This window comes from Ambystoma mexicanum, chromosome 4q (genome assembly GCF_040938575.1).
Source record: "Ambystoma mexicanum isolate Mex_15411 chromosome 4q, UKY_AmexF1_1, whole genome shotgun sequence".
Lineage (NCBI taxonomy): Eukaryota > Metazoa > Chordata > Amphibia > Caudata > Ambystomatidae > Ambystoma > Ambystoma mexicanum.
This window is the reverse complement of record NC_090928.1, coordinates 632,945,862-632,962,951: the sequence shown is the minus strand read 5'-3', so window position 1 is coordinate 632,962,951 and position 17,090 is coordinate 632,945,862. Positions and strand designations below refer to the sequence as shown.

At 45.7% G+C, this 17,090-nt stretch overlaps 1 protein-coding gene across 2 annotated transcripts in view; it reads right to left on the bottom strand.

Annotated features, from left to right (window-relative positions):
- VPS54 (VPS54 subunit of GARP complex) overlaps nucleotides 1–17,090 on the bottom strand; it is a 2,536,401-nt gene that overhangs the window by 2,137,372 nt on the left and 381,939 nt on the right. The window lies entirely within an intron of this gene.

Genomic DNA, 17,090 nt, shown 5'->3' with positions numbered 1-17,090 from the left:
CCATCCCCACGTTTCAGCACAGGACAAGGCAGCACACGCTAGCTTAGCACATACTCTGGCTTTTCTAGCACAAGGATGCAGTTAAAAATCTCAGTTTAAATGTAACTTTCTTATACATTTAAAAACATCTATTTGAAAGTTGCAGAAATTAGTAGCCGTAGCAAAAACCACAATTTGCATACACAAGAGCCCCTATTTAAAGAGACAAACTGTGTCCATCATTCTTAGAGACAAACACGGCAGACAGGGGCAGAATGGCTAAAACTCAAAGGATTCCACACATGTGGAATATGTAGCGTGTGCAAGCATGCATATAAAGATTGCTTAAGTTTCGAAACCTGATTAAAAAGTTGAGATAAAAGACTATTAATTGCAAAACTACATATGTAGTCTATGTGATTATCTGCATTTGCAATAAACTATACGCAGGAAGTATAATCAGACCGCTTCAAACACGCATCAGAGAACACCTGTTGAGTCTTGGCAGCCAAGATCTGAAGCTGCCACTGGCACTACATTGGCAATAACGCCACCAACTGCACAATGAAAAGGATTTAAAATGTATTGGATTGATGAAAAGCTAAACGCAATAAACGTGGTGGTGTCTTCACACTGAAACTACGACAAATGGAAGCAAGGTGCGTCTGTCCGATGATATGCACAATAGATGGTCTTAACAAGGACCATGATATTAATGTGTTCCTATAAGCTGCAATTTTAAGCATGGGTTTTAGTCTGGGTTCACAGTAGGATGCTATCGTCTTTTGACCAGGCCAATGCATTACTAAACCCTGACTGACTGTATTGGTGATGGGCAGACCCCATGTCAGTTATACTGCTAAAGGACTTGACCACCAACTCAGATCATGCAACATGTTTTGGTTTGCGGTTGGTGACCTTTTAACATTTTAGCCAAAGTGATACATGTACAATAATCAATGGACAGTATGATCTGTATGTATAGAACCATATATAATGGCTGAACTCAAAAGAACACCGCATAGTTGGCGTATGATACTTGTACCAATCAAGAATGGGACTATTTGTAATAATTAACAAAGGTCGTCACATGCCTATTAAGGTATTGAGACTTAGAGCTCAATAAAATGCAACCCTGTGAAATGGGCATATTTTGTGCACCAGCAATATAGACGGAAGTCTATTACAAGTATTTTAACTGTCATATGCACCAGCAGAGTCAAGCTTATGACCGATATCCCAACTGTCAGATCGCGCACTACATTTCCCAACCTGCAATACGAATGCACAGCAAGTGACGTAATAGCGGTTCCCGCGCACGTCATCACGCAAATAAAAAACAAAGATGGCGGCTGCAATGCTAACATGCGGACCGCGAATGGTGAATTTCTACAGGACACAAAATGGGCATTAGTAAGTATTTATTTTGGAGGGGATAGCCTTTTGGGGAGACATGTACCATATGTTCAAGCTTACCTATCAGATTCGTTCACATATATTCCCTTCTTAACATGTGGCTTTTCACTACAGGTGCCAGAAAATAATTGAGCATAACAATCCTGAAATGTGGGGGTACCGACCAGATCCTGAAATGTGGGGGTACCGACCAGATGCTAGACCGATTCTGCAGTATATCAACTGCGCATTAGTGAGTATTCAACTTGCAAGAGTTATGGTTCTGACATTCATTTTAAAAGTTTATCTCGCAGAGGAGTTGATCCAACAATTAGCTTTTAACAACCACAGGATCCCGAAAAGAATTTTGGTTGCAGAAAATTTGCAATTTGAAATCTTAGATAAGAAGTTACATTTACAATTCAGGAGGATATTGGCCATCTACTCGGGACAGGCAACCTATTTGTCATGCATAGGATTAACAGTACATGATATGACTATTGTAGATCGTGCAGAAAGGAAAGATTAGGTGAGCATCTGCACCAGGCACCAACCCTGCATGCTCTCACATAATAGGGAATCAGGTATTATTCACCGATGCAAGCTTCACCAGCACATAACAAAGTTGATCATCAAATACTATAAATTGAATATTGCAAGTGCACAAATGCCCTGCCCACAGTGGTCCAAAAATGGGTTAACTTCCAATATTTTAAAATCTCATAAAACACATTTATCTGTAACAAATATATGTGCAAAAGCAACAACATCTGCAAGAATGTAAGATCACTCATGGACTAGATAGTGCATGAAATATCACACAATAATATTACCTAGTAATATGAATCTAACGTGTGATAATGATTCAACCAATGTGTTTATATATTCACTTGGTTTCCTTTGCATCCCCCACTCCCACCATTGGTATGTACTTTCGGTTTCAATTGTATTGGCATTACAATTTATACTATGTATGCACAATCATACTTTTCTTTATGTTTGGTATACTATATTTATGTTTGGGAATGGAATGAACTTACTCATTATTCCATCTGTAAACAGCCTTGAGAAAGAAACTTCTGTCGAAACACAGGATGGCTGTTCAGCCAGGACTAATAGGAAATAAACATACGAATGAAGAATTTCATGCATCTATTTTTGAATAGCTTTAATAATTTTACAGAATGTATCTAGACCTAAACGATACATTTTGGGGATAGCGCAAAGTGCTGATGGTACCAATTTTTCTTATACGGTTTATGGTTGACCAGAAACAGCTAGCCACGCAGCTGCCCCTGCAATCTACAAAGTTTCAGGTCCCAGCGCAATTGGACTACACTTAAACCTACTTTGCTTTTTATAACTCCCATGAGGGGCTTCCCAGTCTCAACAAAACTAGCTAATGAAACAGTATGCGTCAGAATGTCCAAAGTAAAGTTTGCCATCCTGTGTCCAAATCTCAACCTATCCCCCACAAGCTAAACTCAACATAAAGTGAAAAAAGAAAAGGTTGCCGACTGCCGACCTGCAGCCCGGCCTTGTGGTTCAAAATAAAAGTTCCAAAAAGGTATATAAAAGCAAGCAAATGTTGCACAAGACTCAAGGGGTTGATTCCCTTTCCCCTGGGTCTTTCCACTTTATCCAAGATTGTGTCTGCATCTCTAATGGTCAGGATAAGTCTAAGTCTTAATCTGTACTTAGCAAGCCAGGCTCCCAGGCAGTGGAACAAGGAACAAATGGCTTGGATACCTTTTCCAAACAGTCTTGAAGGTCCCAGATCCTTGCTGGTGTGAGAAACCTAAGGGGACACCCACACCTACTCCCCTTGGATCATCTTCTCAGGTGGCCAGGGAAAGACCATCACTTTTGGATCCTGAACATGGGGGCGGAGAAGCGAGGGAGGATCACTTGGGTGGAGGGTCCTTGTGCAACGGGGGTGCATTCGAGGATATACACAGGCAAGACATGGTATCCCCCTTTCCCTTATAAAGATCAACCTAACCCTCACCCGGCCTTGGTGGGCTATTGTAACACATTTCCCCTCATTTAAAACACTATGGTACTGGGACGTAGAAGAGGCAACTAAGAGTGAAGTAGGTCATTTCACCTCTCTACTACTGAGACAAGGAAGATGCCTGCAGAGTATTGTGAAGATCAGGCATGTCCCTTTAACTTTTGGTCAGGCAATTGAACTAAATGACCCACACCGAGGTCACTTTAATCTTCACAATTATGAGAGCGCAGGCAGTTCAACAAGACAGGACGTAGAAACCTGCTGTCGGGAAGCAGGAGCTGTGGTTAACTGCGTCAAGAGAACCAGCGTGCAACCTGAAGGCTGTGACACGTGGCAAGGCAAAGAGAGAGTAGGCGGCAAGATGGAAGGCCAGAGCAGAAGGGACCACAAGGAGTGGAAGCAAAGCAACCGCTTCAGAGGGTTGGGCTGCTTACCTGCCCAGAGAGCACTGCTCCTCCCGCAGAGAGAAGGCTGGCAAGTGTATGCGAAGCTGTGCAACATGTGGGAGAGGCAGCTGGGTTTCCCAAGCGAACAAGCAGAAGAAGCCCCATTAAGAGGAGGGTCACGTACCAATAAAGGAATGGTTAAAAGACTGGTGAGCCTGACAGACACCACTGGGGAAACAGAGGGGCCGGGGGTCTAGAAGGAGCAGAGCTCTATGCTAAGAGTCTAATACATGAAGGGAACACACAGCAAGACTGTTGATGTGTCTTGAGAGATCTGAAATCTAATGAAGCCAAAGTGCAAAAGGGAACCTTGAGTTAACGTGTGCGCGTTCCAGAGACAACCTTTTGAATACCAAACTGAAAGCATTATTGAATACCTTTCAGAATTGAAGCAACATGAATGTCTGATTGAATAAGCATTTCTGAATGCTGCACAGAGATAAAGAGAATGTTTTGAATGGAACAAAAGCAACGTGATGCAGGTGACAAATACCACAAAGCAAGATGAATGAAATAAGTGTTGGTAAAGCAAGAATCCCAAGAAGGGTGTGAGAACAGAAACAAGTATCAACAGCATAACCAAGTGAAGGGTGAGCAGGCTTCAGATAAAAAAAGTACTTTTCACAGTCAAGGGAAAGCAGTGGACAATTGTTGCAAAAAGCTGATGAAAAGGGCGGTTGCATGACCTGTGATGGGTGGACCGTGTGGTCTGTCAACTGCGCCAAGACCAAGGGCCCGGCATGGAAAGCAAATCAAAAAGGAGGAAACAAGTGTGTAAACCTTGCGTTGCTGTATTAGAGAAACTACCCTTGGCAAGAGTGTTGGGGAGGATCCCGATCCTTTGAGAATTGTTTCGTTTGAACTCTGTCTTGAATTTGGGGAAGAGAGCCCTGAGACTTTGTGCAATTATTTTTTAACTTGGGGAAGGGAACCCCCCCCCCCCCCCCCCCCCGAGAGGTTTGTGGTACTGTTTTGAACCTGGAAAGGGGAACTGAAAGTTAGCCACAAGCTGGATGAAGCTCAAAACTGTTTTTGGAATATTTCTTTTTTTGCTGACATCTCTACACATTTAGCTTTAGTTGTGATGGCAAGTACAGGTTTTGAACACAGACAGACTTAAGTTGAACTCCGACTCAGACTGTCCTTAGTTTCTTTAAGCACGGAAATCCCTCCTTAGCTAAGGACAAGTGTGACCTTCATCCAGCGTGACATTTAAGTTAAATAAAGTGAGATTGTTTGAACCTGTTGTCTGTGTCTTGCTTCATGATGCCTTCGCAGTGGGCAGACCGGACTCCCAGGTACCGCAACGAGTAAGAACAGCCTGGTTTTATAGGCCTATAGCGGTCTTAAACACCAACGAAAATCTACGCTAAGATTCTAGCGCTAAGGCAGGAGAACTTTCTTCCGTTTTTGATAGCGGAGGAGCAATCAGGGTTCATGAAGGACCGCGCCAGGGACACAACAATGTCAGGAAAATTGTATTGTATTCGTTATTCATATAGTTCTCTTTCCTGATTTGTATGGCCTCAATGCGTTTTGTGGTTGGAACGCCCTCGGTGACAACAGTCAATGTGTGGGAGGTTCTAAGAGTTTAGATTAAGAGATGTGTTTGTGCATTTTCGCCGGATTAGGATTTAGGTGGCTGGCTAGGCTCCAGTAAGCAGCCCAGATGTCGGGCACATGAGTGGGCACGGTTGGTGGTTTAGGATAGAGTGCCATACTGAAGATTTGATGTATGCTCAGGTATACCGAATTTAAATTTCATTGGTAGTTGCTGTATGCTAGTGGCAGAGGTGTTGAGGTATGTCAGGGGTTTTAGTGTGGATGGCTATGTAAGCTGCTAGACCGGAATGGCATAGCCATAGCTGCATTCTATGGTGCATGGATGGATGGCCGTGCCGGCAGCCTGTATCCACAGACGTGTTGTAAGGTATACGTACCGTATGCTTTGATGTAGTTCGGCTGCAGCATTCTTTTTCTTTGTCCAGTGTGAAAGGCATGGTCTTCTTATTCGTGGTCAATCTGGAGCGAAGGTCTAAGCAGCCGGACGAGTACCGGTGTGGGGGGACAACGATAGGGGGAGAGGGAGGACAACTGTGGACGAACGTTTGTTGTGGAGTGCCTTTGCAAAAGCAAGGGGGCAGGCGGCATGCCTAACAAAGGGTACTACAGTAGGAAGTAAGGCGCTTTAGAATCTGGATCTTGGGATGGGGGGGATAACAATGAACGGTTGAATGCATTGCCACCTGGGTTTGGGAACAGCTGGGTGGTGGGAGAGACACCTTACTGGGGTACAGCAGTAGACACTAAATAGACTGGCATCTTGATCTATAGGCAGTGAAGTACAGTGAATACCTGGGTTTGGGACAGCTGTATAATGGGAGAAAACGCCTAAATGGATTTTTCAATCTGGCACAATCTTACAAAAAACAGGCTAAATATGAGGTATGGCTATCTAGCACAATCAGGCAAAATACGAGGTATAGCTCTGGCACAGTCAGGCTAAATGCTATTGGAGACAGGAGATATAATCGGGTCAGACAGCCTAATGGGGGGACAGTGATTGCTGGTCACTATGTTCAGACCTAATCTTCACAATTCTGTCTAGATGTAACGCAATGCTAACTTTCACAATTCTTCTGAGCGTGACGCATGGCTCAACTTCACCAGGACAGAATGTAAATGCCTAAATTGGAGGCAGAGCAGAAGGTTAAACACCTAGATTTGAGGTATCTGAATAGATGGAGAACGCCTAAGTATGGGACACAACAGTGAATAACACCACTGAGCGTTTGTTACAAGCAGTGAAGGGGTATTCTTTACTAGCTGGTGCATTTTGGTATGCTTATGTTGTGTATGTAACCTTTTGGGCCTTTTGGAATACAGTGATCGCTGTACCCCCCCCCCCCACCCAGACCACACTTATCTCGTCAGTCGCTGGTGGTTGCCGGCTGGCTACTGGCTTCTCAGGCGAACACAGGCAAACACGGTCTGGAGCTGCTTCTTTGGGGGCTGCCCTTTGCCTTTGGGCCCTTAGCCAAAGGGGCTGCACAGGCAGTAGGCTGCCTTAGGGGGTGTGGTTAAGAGCCTAGCTCCTGAAGGGCAACAGCCAATCACTGACAAGGGGCAGGGTAGAGGAGACACAGGTGCAGCAGAGAAATGAAATAAGTCCAGAAGGCGAGTGGAAATGGCTTCCAGGAACTGTCATGATGCCTACCCCCGGGCATCAGGACCAAGCCCATCAGCTCCGGAAGCAGGCATCCAGATACTTACTAAAACCCCAACAGCCCCGGCTGGGGGCTGTTTGGGTTCAGTCCTGGCACCTTAGGGGCCAGGCTCATCATGGAAATCAGTCCTGGCGCCATAGGCACCAGGCTCATAGACTTTACTTGCCTGATGCAGACCATGCTGCTAGTGAGTCCAAGCCAACGTGAGGCCTGGATGGGACTATTTTTCTACAGGGACTATTTTTTTACTCGGGTGTGGTTCTAGGGAACTTCTTACCTGGAACTACTTTGGAGGCTATTTAAACCACGCCTGAACAACAGCACACGCTTTGCGTTACTCTGCATCCAGCAGCGTAACGCTCAACGTGCCTGCAGTCTGCATCCAGTCTTCTGCCACACCCGCCTCGAATCGGGAGCTCCTAAAACCAAGAGGAAAGAAAAGGACAAGATTAGAAAACAAACTATTTCGAATTCCTCACCTGATTTCAGATCCATCTCGCCTCCGCACCTAGAAAGAACATCATTTCAGTACGCCTCGCATCTCCAGCTGCAGCGCTGCGCCATACTCACCAGTCCTCGCAGCATCTTTCGATTCGGCGCTCCCTCCATCATTTCTTCGCCGAACTCCGGCACCTGAGGGACAAAAGAAAACAACAAGGTGAGCCGAGAAAACCAACAAATAAAACACTTATCATAGACTTCCCCGATTACCACCGGAGGCATTATTCTATAACTCTCCACATCTTCATGTGCCACACCTGCAAAGGGAGAAAACAACACGTTAAACACCAGCAACATTTACCAGTCGGCGTCGGGTAACACAGACTCTTACCTGAGCGCCACCAACTGCCACGAGGGGTATCTTCTCACGATCTTGGTCGCAAGACAAGGAAGGAAGGAAGGGGGGAACAAGAGTGAATCATCGGACATATTGAACTCCATGAACTTGATACTTACCAAACCTTGCCAGGAACCTCAGAGTCAATACTCTCTGGAACTCTCCCACGCCTTCAAACCAGTGAAGTAACTGGCATCAACGCGCCCCTGCAATCCACGCAGGATGGAGAGATCATCATTTAAAAACATAAGGTGAGGTTCCTAAAAGGGGATATCGGAGGTGACCAGAAGGGAGAACGAGAACAGTGGGAGGGGCTATCACTCATATCCACGGGTGGCTAAATCCCTTTCTCCACTAGCAGAAGAATACTTCTACGGATCAAGCAGACGAGATTAGGCGGGCCAGTCCAGACAGTCATCTCGGTCCTACGCATCACGTTGGTGGAGACCGCACCTGTCCGGGTCCGATCGACGCCCCTGTGGGTACCAGGTAAGCGTAACAGGAACCAAGGCAGAGACACGACACATGTGACTGTTCCAACCAAATGCAAGGGGGACAGAATGAAAGCCAGAAACAAAGCACTACACAGCAGGGACTGCACACTCTATATGCAGGCCAGCTCAGAAAAACGGGGCGAGAAGCCACAGAAACACAAGAGAAACCCACCAGAAGAGCACATACTAGTCAGAAAACGATTGAAAAAACCTCCCACAAACCCCTCCACAGGAGCACATGAAACAGGTCAAAAACGTATTACAATCAATGTACAACTACTCACTGAGTCTTAACTAGCCCCTAAGGCTGCTTTCCAAACTGCCCATGGAAGAACATTACATGCACTACCAAGACCTATACAGAATTGTCCCAGATATGCCAATAAAAGAAATATGGTTCCAAATAGATGGGGCATTTCACAGCTGGCCTGGCAGGGGGAAACAGATAACATAGAAAAATGAGGGTCACTTGCTGCAATGGAGCAAGACACCACAGCATTTCGATATCAAAAATCACCCAACATACATTCCAGAGAACTGCAGTCGACTCTCCTAAAAATTATTTGACAATGCAAATGGCCATGTGAATTTTGCTAGGCCTGAAATTTGAAGCAAATTTGAAGCAATCTGTTTTAATGATGGTGTTGCATAAATTTGAACATTCATGCAAATCCAAAGTTTGTTAGTAATAATACATTCTTATGCATCCTCAGTTATATATGCAATGTAGAAAAGCCCTCAAGACACACTTGTTCCTGTTAAACCGGGTAAATATGCATTCTGATTAGTCTTCGTTCCCGCAGCGATCTTATGCCCAAGGGTTTGAGCGCTTTATAAAAACCATGGTACGTTTACGGCTCTGGACGATTCCTTTATTGTACATCCTTACAAATCCTCACCTTGCTTCACTGTTCATATAGCTTTAGGAGGAAGGAAAGCAGTGGATGGTGCACTGTGGGTATTTGTAGAATTGATGTGTTAAGGGACTTGATCGCTGGCTAGTAGCTTGCAACTTTTACATTTTTATCCCAACACTTGAGTAGGAAATAAAGAAAGCAAAGAATGTGAGCAGCGGGTCATTTTTCAATATACAATTTGTTAATTATCCCTGTTACAGGATAACATTCACCGTGCCCAAGAGACAAGGCACGCATGGATCCACAGGGTCCATGTGGTGAAAGACATTGTCGAAGCACATAAAATTACTTTGATAGCTAGGTAATGTCAGGGTGGTTCTGGTTCGTTGTGCTGGCCTAGAACGTCATGAGTTCCATGGTCATGTAAATCCTCAACATAAAGAGAGTTTTAATCTTTTCTGTTAGATCAAACAATTCAGCCCTTCAGCCAACACGTGTTTCGACACTGTCTTTGTCAAGGCAATGCTGAATTCTTAAGTTAACCCTAATGGTCTTGGTTGGAGCTCAGTTTCTGTTAACGGTTGGCTTAGCAGTTATTGTGCATGTCGATTTGAAGAACACTCAATCTCTTAAATTCAATACAATGGCAGTGTCTCCTTTCAACAATGGCTGGTTATAAAATCAATCAATTTTGGGAGGCGAGACAAACTCGAGAGACGCATCGCCTCCCAATCCGGATTAATTACTGGGCAGCCCACCTTAGAATTCTGAGGGACTGGGTAGACCCTAAATCGACTTAGGTTTGGCGCCGGCTGGAGGAGGACTTGAGGAGGACATAGCAAGTAAGCCACTTCGCTACCTCCTGTGGATGCCGAAGAGAGACAGGCCGTTGCGTGTTTATGAGCTTCCAGCAGTGGGCACGACTTTGCAGGTGTGGGATTCACTTGTAACTAAGCAGGGTGTCACATCATTCCCCCTCCCCTCTAACCCCCAATACTTAATAATCAAAATTTTAAGCCAGCCTACAATGGTCACACATTCGATAAGTGGAGAGAGGGGGGCTATGAATTACTAAAAAACAAGTTTGAGCAAGAACACATACGCTCTTTTGCCCCCTGCAAAATTACCTTTGGGGTGGGAGAGGGTGGTAGATATCAATACAGGCAAATTCGGCATTGGGTGATGCAAAATCACAACCAGCGGGCGGCTGTTAGACCTCTAACTAGCTTTGAGAAGCTAACATTCTCCTGGGTTGGTGTGGGCTGGCGGCTCTCTATCCTCTATAAATGCTTGGGAGAGGAGGAGGGCGGTTCATTACCAGCCTATGTAGATGCCTGGCACAAAGACTTAGGATACGAGTTGTCTTTGGAGGACTGGAAGGAAGCGTTCCATATGCTGAGTGAGGTTACTGCTTCTTGGCTAGGGGCTATCTTACTCCTGACAGGATGAAGAACATGGGGGGACAGAGCAATCACAGGTTGTGCTTGAATGGCATCGGTGCTGGAGGGTCATATATGCATATATGGTGGAGGTCGCCTAAGCTCTTGCGGTACTGGACGGAAGTGCTAGGCTCTATCGGCGGTATTATAGGCTCATCTCTTCCGAGAGGGCCAGGGCTGTACTTATTGGGGTTCAGAGGGAGCCATTCTGCTTCTGGGGTTAAGTTTGGAACTGGTCTGCTTCTGACGCTGCTCCTGGCGGCAAGAGCCACAATAGCTTTTTTCTGGAAGTCCGCCAGGCCCCTGGCTGAAAAGACTGGTGGGCGTATCTTTGGGCAATGGCAGCTTCTGAAAAGGTGTACTATACTAGTTTTTATGGGCGATTTTAACATTTCATTGGAGCCACTTCGAGAGCTTGAGGGGCTGTGGGAAGATTAGGATACAGTGTGGGGGGATCTCAGATCTTATTGCGGTCTTCCCTGTGAGAACACACAGGTTGGCTGTTGAAACCACGCATATGCTGTATAATCTTGATCTGCGGCGTTCTAATAGTCGGTTTTCAATGGACCAACCCGCCAAGTTTACTTATTTTGGCCCGCAGGGTAAGTTTAGATTAGACTATGCCTTGGTCCGTGGGCACGACTGGAATCGAGTGGTCGGGTTCAAAGTATTAAATCAAGCAGATAGTGACCATAGACCAATAGTCCTTTCCCTAAAGTAACAGAGTGAAGTAGCACCAAAGCATCCAGTTGTCGCTGCGGATAGAAGGGTGGTGGCACATGCCCGTAGCACAGTAAAGTGGGAAAAAGTAGTTCCAAATCAATCCATGAGAAATATATACAACAATGTGTTGGAGAATATTAAACGCCTCTGATCATGGTGGCATCAAACATAATACACTACAGGAATTGGAGTGCCTTATTAAAGGAACTCCATTCCCATTTTACTGCTCCCAAAATGACATCTGTAATGGTGCGAAGAGACCAGAACCTTGGTTTGACAAAGATTGTAAAGATGCAAAATGTAAACTACTGACCTACTTGAAGGATGTTGGGGTAGTGGAAAGGGTGAACTTAATCGAACCAAGTAACGGGTACAAGACTTATAACCGCCAAGAAGCAGAAGCACTTAGCGGATAAATCTATATTGACACTCTTTGCCAGCCAGGGTCACTCCGCTAAGATTTGGAAGGCTGTAGCATGATTTATCAGGAGAAACCACAATTCACGCATGCACAACTCCTGGAGCATGGCATTAACACTTTCAAGCCCTACAACTCAGTCTCTACCTCTACCACTGAACTTAAGGGGTTGACTGCACCAACCATGGCCATTGATGAATACCAGGAGGATAGATGCTTGGTATTTTCTCTGGGGGAGGTTGCTGAGGAAATTATGTCACAAGCAAGTGGCAAGGCTGAGGGCCCAGATAATGTTCCCATTGATTTGTTTAAAAAACGAAATGACCATATGGGCACCAGTTCTTCTGCCTGTTTTTAAAGCTGCCCTGACTGCTTGTGCTGTCGCTGAATCATGTATTAAAGCTGTAATTGTTCCTATCTTCAAGAAGGGGGACAGGGCATACCTTCCAACTATCGCCCCATCTCCCTCCTGGACGCAGTTGGGAAGGTGTTCTCAAAGGTTCTTTCGGGGGCGCCCGTCAGCCTGGGTAGAGGATACTTGTCCTTTACATCATTTGCAACCCGGATTTCAAGCTAGGTTGAGTACAATTGATCAATGTATAAGGCTGCTCTTGCTTATACAGCATTAAACATTGGTTAAGAAGGTCAAATTGTATGCAGTGTTTGTGGACCTAAAAGCAGGCTTCGCCAAGTACCAAGAGGGCAACTGTGGGAGGTTCTCCAGATGTTGAATACCAGAGGCTATACTAAACCTGATTCAGCTCCTATGTAACAATAACACTACAGTCGTTCAGTGGAATCTGGCAGAGGATGTTACTGAGCCAATAAAGGTGGCAAGGGGGGTTTGCCAAGGCTGTATCCTGGCACCTCTGTTTTGTATGTACATCAACCTTCTTATTGAAGAACTGCTAGTCATCAGCTCAGACCGGCCACAATTGGGTGCAGATGGAATTCCAGCACTCTTTTTTTGCTGACAAGCTTTCATGAACAAATCGAATGGCGCTGCGTCTAGCCAAGGCCAGCTTTGCTCTAAAGTGTCATGAATTGGGGCTAGAAATCAATGCAGCCAAAACCAAGATTATGGTATTTGCCCAGGGTGCAAACATCTAAGCCTCTGTGTATCTCTGTGGGAGAGACTGACCTGGAGCAGGTATCCTGGTATGATTACCTAGGGATACGATTTTCAAGCAATTTCAGCTGGTCAAAGCAACTCTTGAAGGCCCAAATTAACCTGGAAAAGAACTAGTGCTGCTGTCAAAGTTTTACTTTAAGCATGGTTGGGGCCCACTAAAGCCTGCACTCTTGGCTTACCAAGCACAAGCCAAGGATGCAGCCATTTATGGAGCCGAGATATGGGGCTATGTGAAAGCCACACCCCTGACCCACTATAGAAAAGTTACTCAAAAGTTGTCAATTCCTCAGAGCACACCTACAGCGGCAGCCAGATTAGACATGAATTTTACTGGCGAAGATGCCGGGGCAAGGCCAGTCTTTTACTGGCCAAGGGTGTGGAGAACCCCTGAATTTGCCAAGTATAGAGAAACCCTAAAGGCAGTGATGTCTGTAGGGGGTGGCTTAGCCATACCCTGGATTTTACATGTTAATAAATGGTTGTGCGCACTAAATCCGAGGGTTTATTGGGATGATACTGCACTTATTCCAAACAATGCGAAGGAATTGGTTAAGGGGTTGCTTCTGGTTTACAAGAGAGACAGGCTGTTGGCTTTGTGTGGTGTGCTTTCCGGAGGTGCCAATTATTTGGGATGCAAAAATACATTTGCATACGAAAGCTATCTTGATATTGTTTCCCCACTGTACGCTCAAGCCTTATTTATTAGGTTCAGGGTAGGATCTCTACCAGTAAGATCGTACCAAGTGGGCTAACTCTCAGGGCCTCACCTGTCCAACTTGTGGCATTGCACCGGAAAACGTTGCCCACTGTCCGATCCCTTGTCTACCTCCCCTTTCTCCTCACCTGTCTCTTCCGAGGTATGTATACAAGGATCAGTCTCTACCTTGCTTGGCTTCTCCTTAGTCCTTGGAACCTTGCTTTTCTGGGTCCTGGTCTTCTTTTCGTGAAGATAAGGTCTGGCCCCTCCGGAGGCCACCTTGACAGAAGGTTGGACCTATCACCGGGGAACCCCAGGGGGCCAGCCTCAGTTCTAGGGAAAAAGCCCGAAGGCGGAAAAAACCCTAGTCCATAGATGGGTTCGGAAGGTAGGACTTAGATGGTGTCAATCGATAAATGGCAACTCCAAGATGTCAGAGTAGATGATGTTGTTGATGAATTGAGAATCCAAAAGACAAGAATATATATTATACGGAGGAATAGGGTAGAGGACCCTGAAAATAGGGTAGGGAAAGGATGGTATAGATAAGAAAAGGGGTGCTGTAGGAAAAGTAATGGAGAAGGACTACTATACCCAACAACAGTGAGAAGGCAATTGAGCTGGCAATAGAACTGCCTAAGTAGTCTAGAGTAGCTCTAACCCCCCACGGCGAAACGGAAACGGAACCAAACGCCAGCAGGTTTTACGCCGTAGGGAGAGAAAAGAAGGTAGAGAAGTAGGCTAACGATACGCTGAGGCTTCTAGCTCAGCGCTTTCGTGAGAGAGGAATAATGAAACAACAGTCCGAAGGGCTGAAGGGACAGCCGATAGTAAGGTAAGTAGGAAGCTCCTGTTCCCGGACGCGGAACACAGTGTGCGAGCACCCTCGCGGCCGGAGAACCAGGTTGAAAAGAAATGTACAAGTTTTAAGCAAGAAAGAAATAAAGAAGCGGAAAGGTACCGCAGCAGATATTACAGCGGAACTCGTGTGCGCAGAGCAGAACTGTAGCGAACACGGAATAGTAGAAATGAATGACAACAAGGAAACAAAGGAAGGAACAAGGGGAAAAGAGAACTATAAGGTAAACACAGGATGGCAATAATCCACAGACGGAGCGTTGAGAGAGAGTGAAACAACAGATACAACGCGCCGAAAAGTGGGCGGAGCCAGATTATATAAGCTCCAGCGTCCTGTCAGGCGCCATGTTAGGTGAGGACTAGACCGGTCATCGTCGGAATCGCCATCGATACCAATGTTTCCAATCTTGGTTCCTGACAGTATACCCCTCTCCTCTCGGTGAACCTCCCGGCTTGCCCGGGTGAAGGCGATGAAATTTTCTCAAGAGCCTAGGAGCATGAATATGACTTACTGGTTCCCAAGACCTCTCTTCCACTGGATAGCGTTTCCAGTGAACCAGGTATTGGAGTCGACCTAGGTGGTATCTGGAGTCCACTAGGTACGCTACTTCATATTCTTCTGGAATGGAACGTACCTGGGCTCGACTCTTATTGATGGGTCTGAGGAACGGGTCTACCTTGTACTCTTTGAGCACAGAGACATGAAACACCGGGTGAACCCTTTTGAGATAGTCAGGAAGTTTGAGTCGAAAAGCAACCGGGTTGACCTGTTGGAGAATGGGAAACGGTCCAAGATAACGGGGAGAGAATTTTCCAGCATGAACCCATCGAGGAAGAAAAGTAGTGGATAACCAGACTAGTTGTCCTGGTTTCCATGAAGGGTTGGAAGCTCTGCTCCTATCTGCCCATCTCTTCTGTGATTGTTGACTGAGTTGGTGTGCCTTCTTGGCGAGATCATGAATCTCCTGAAGATCCTGTAAGACGCTCTCCAGAGTTGGAATCTTAGTGGCTAGGGAGCCAAACCCTGGCAGATGTTTGGGATGAAATCCATACGTACACAAAAAAGGGCTCATTTGGATAGTGGTATGCAGGGTATTATTATAGGCGAACTCTGCTTGAGAAAGGAAATGATACCATCTCTCCTGTTGGTTGCTGCAGAAACACCTTAGATACTGTTCCAGGGTTGCATTTAACCTTTCGGTTTGTCCGTTACTCTGGGGGTGGTATCCCGAAGAAAGGGCTCTGTGGATACCCAAGACCTGACAAAGCGAAGCCCAGAATTTGGACGTAAACTGAGGTCCTCGGTCAGATACAATGGTCTGTGGTAAGCCGTGTAGACGGACTATGTCTCTGAGGAAGATAATAGCTGTCTCAGAAGCAGAAGGGATTTGTTTGAAGGCTGAAAAATGGGCCAGTTTGCTAAATGAATCTATTGTGACCATAATCACCGTCATACCCTCAGAAGGGGGGAGATCGACGATGAAATCTGTAGAGATATGTTCCCATGGACGTGATGGTAAGGTATGTTGTTTTAAGAGTCCGAGTGGTTTACCGGTACGATATTTGTTAGAGGCACAGATTGAGCATGAGGTAACATACTGATATACATCAGTCTTTAATCCTGGCCACCAAAATCCTCTTTGTAAGAGTTCATAGGTCTTTCTGATGCCTGGGTGACCCGACAAGGGGTTATCATGACACCACGAAAGGACGAGCTTCTGGAGATTCTTGTTGGGAATGAACAGAGCGTGACCATGATAGTACAGTCCGTCCTTGCCTGGGATGACTGTGGCGGGTAGTCTTGCACCGGACTGATAATGAGGTATCAGATCTTGAAAAAATGAGACCGTGGAAGCCAAGACCTTGAGATTAGGGAAAAGGTGATCATGTTCATTGTAGGTCCCTGAACTGTCTCCGATACTTCTTGATAAGGCATCTGCCTTCTTGTTTTCTGTGCCCGGGATATAGGTTATTAGGAAATCGAACTGTAGGAAGAAATATGCCCATCGGGCATGTCGGGCATTGGTGCACTCCATTTGTTGTAGAACTCGGAGATTGCGGTGGTCAGTTCTAATCACGAAAGGATGGGCAGCGCCTTGTAATAGATGTCGCCATTCTTGACAGGCTAGCTTGATGGCTAGAAGTTCTCTCTCCAAGACAGAGTAGTTCCGTTCACTACTGGTAAGGGTCTTCGAGAAATATGCCACCGGATGTTCATGGTCATCGGCTGTCTTCTGTAATAAGATGGCACCTACCGCTCCTATCGAGGCATCCGTCTCTAGGATATATGGTATGGTCTGATCAGGCTGTATCAAAATGGGAGCGGAAGAAAAACATTCCTTAAGAGTCTGAATTGCTCTCCTTTGTTCATCTCTCAAGGCAAACTTGACTCCTTTTTTGAGCAGAGATGTGAGAGGAAGCACTAGGTTGGAGAAGGTTGGTATAAATCTTCTATAAAAGTTGGCCAACCCTAGGAAACTTTGTAGTTCCTTGATAGTGCTGGGTTCTCTCCACTCCACGATAGCCTTAACCTTGGCTGGGTCCATCTCTATACCTTCCCCTGACAAAACGAA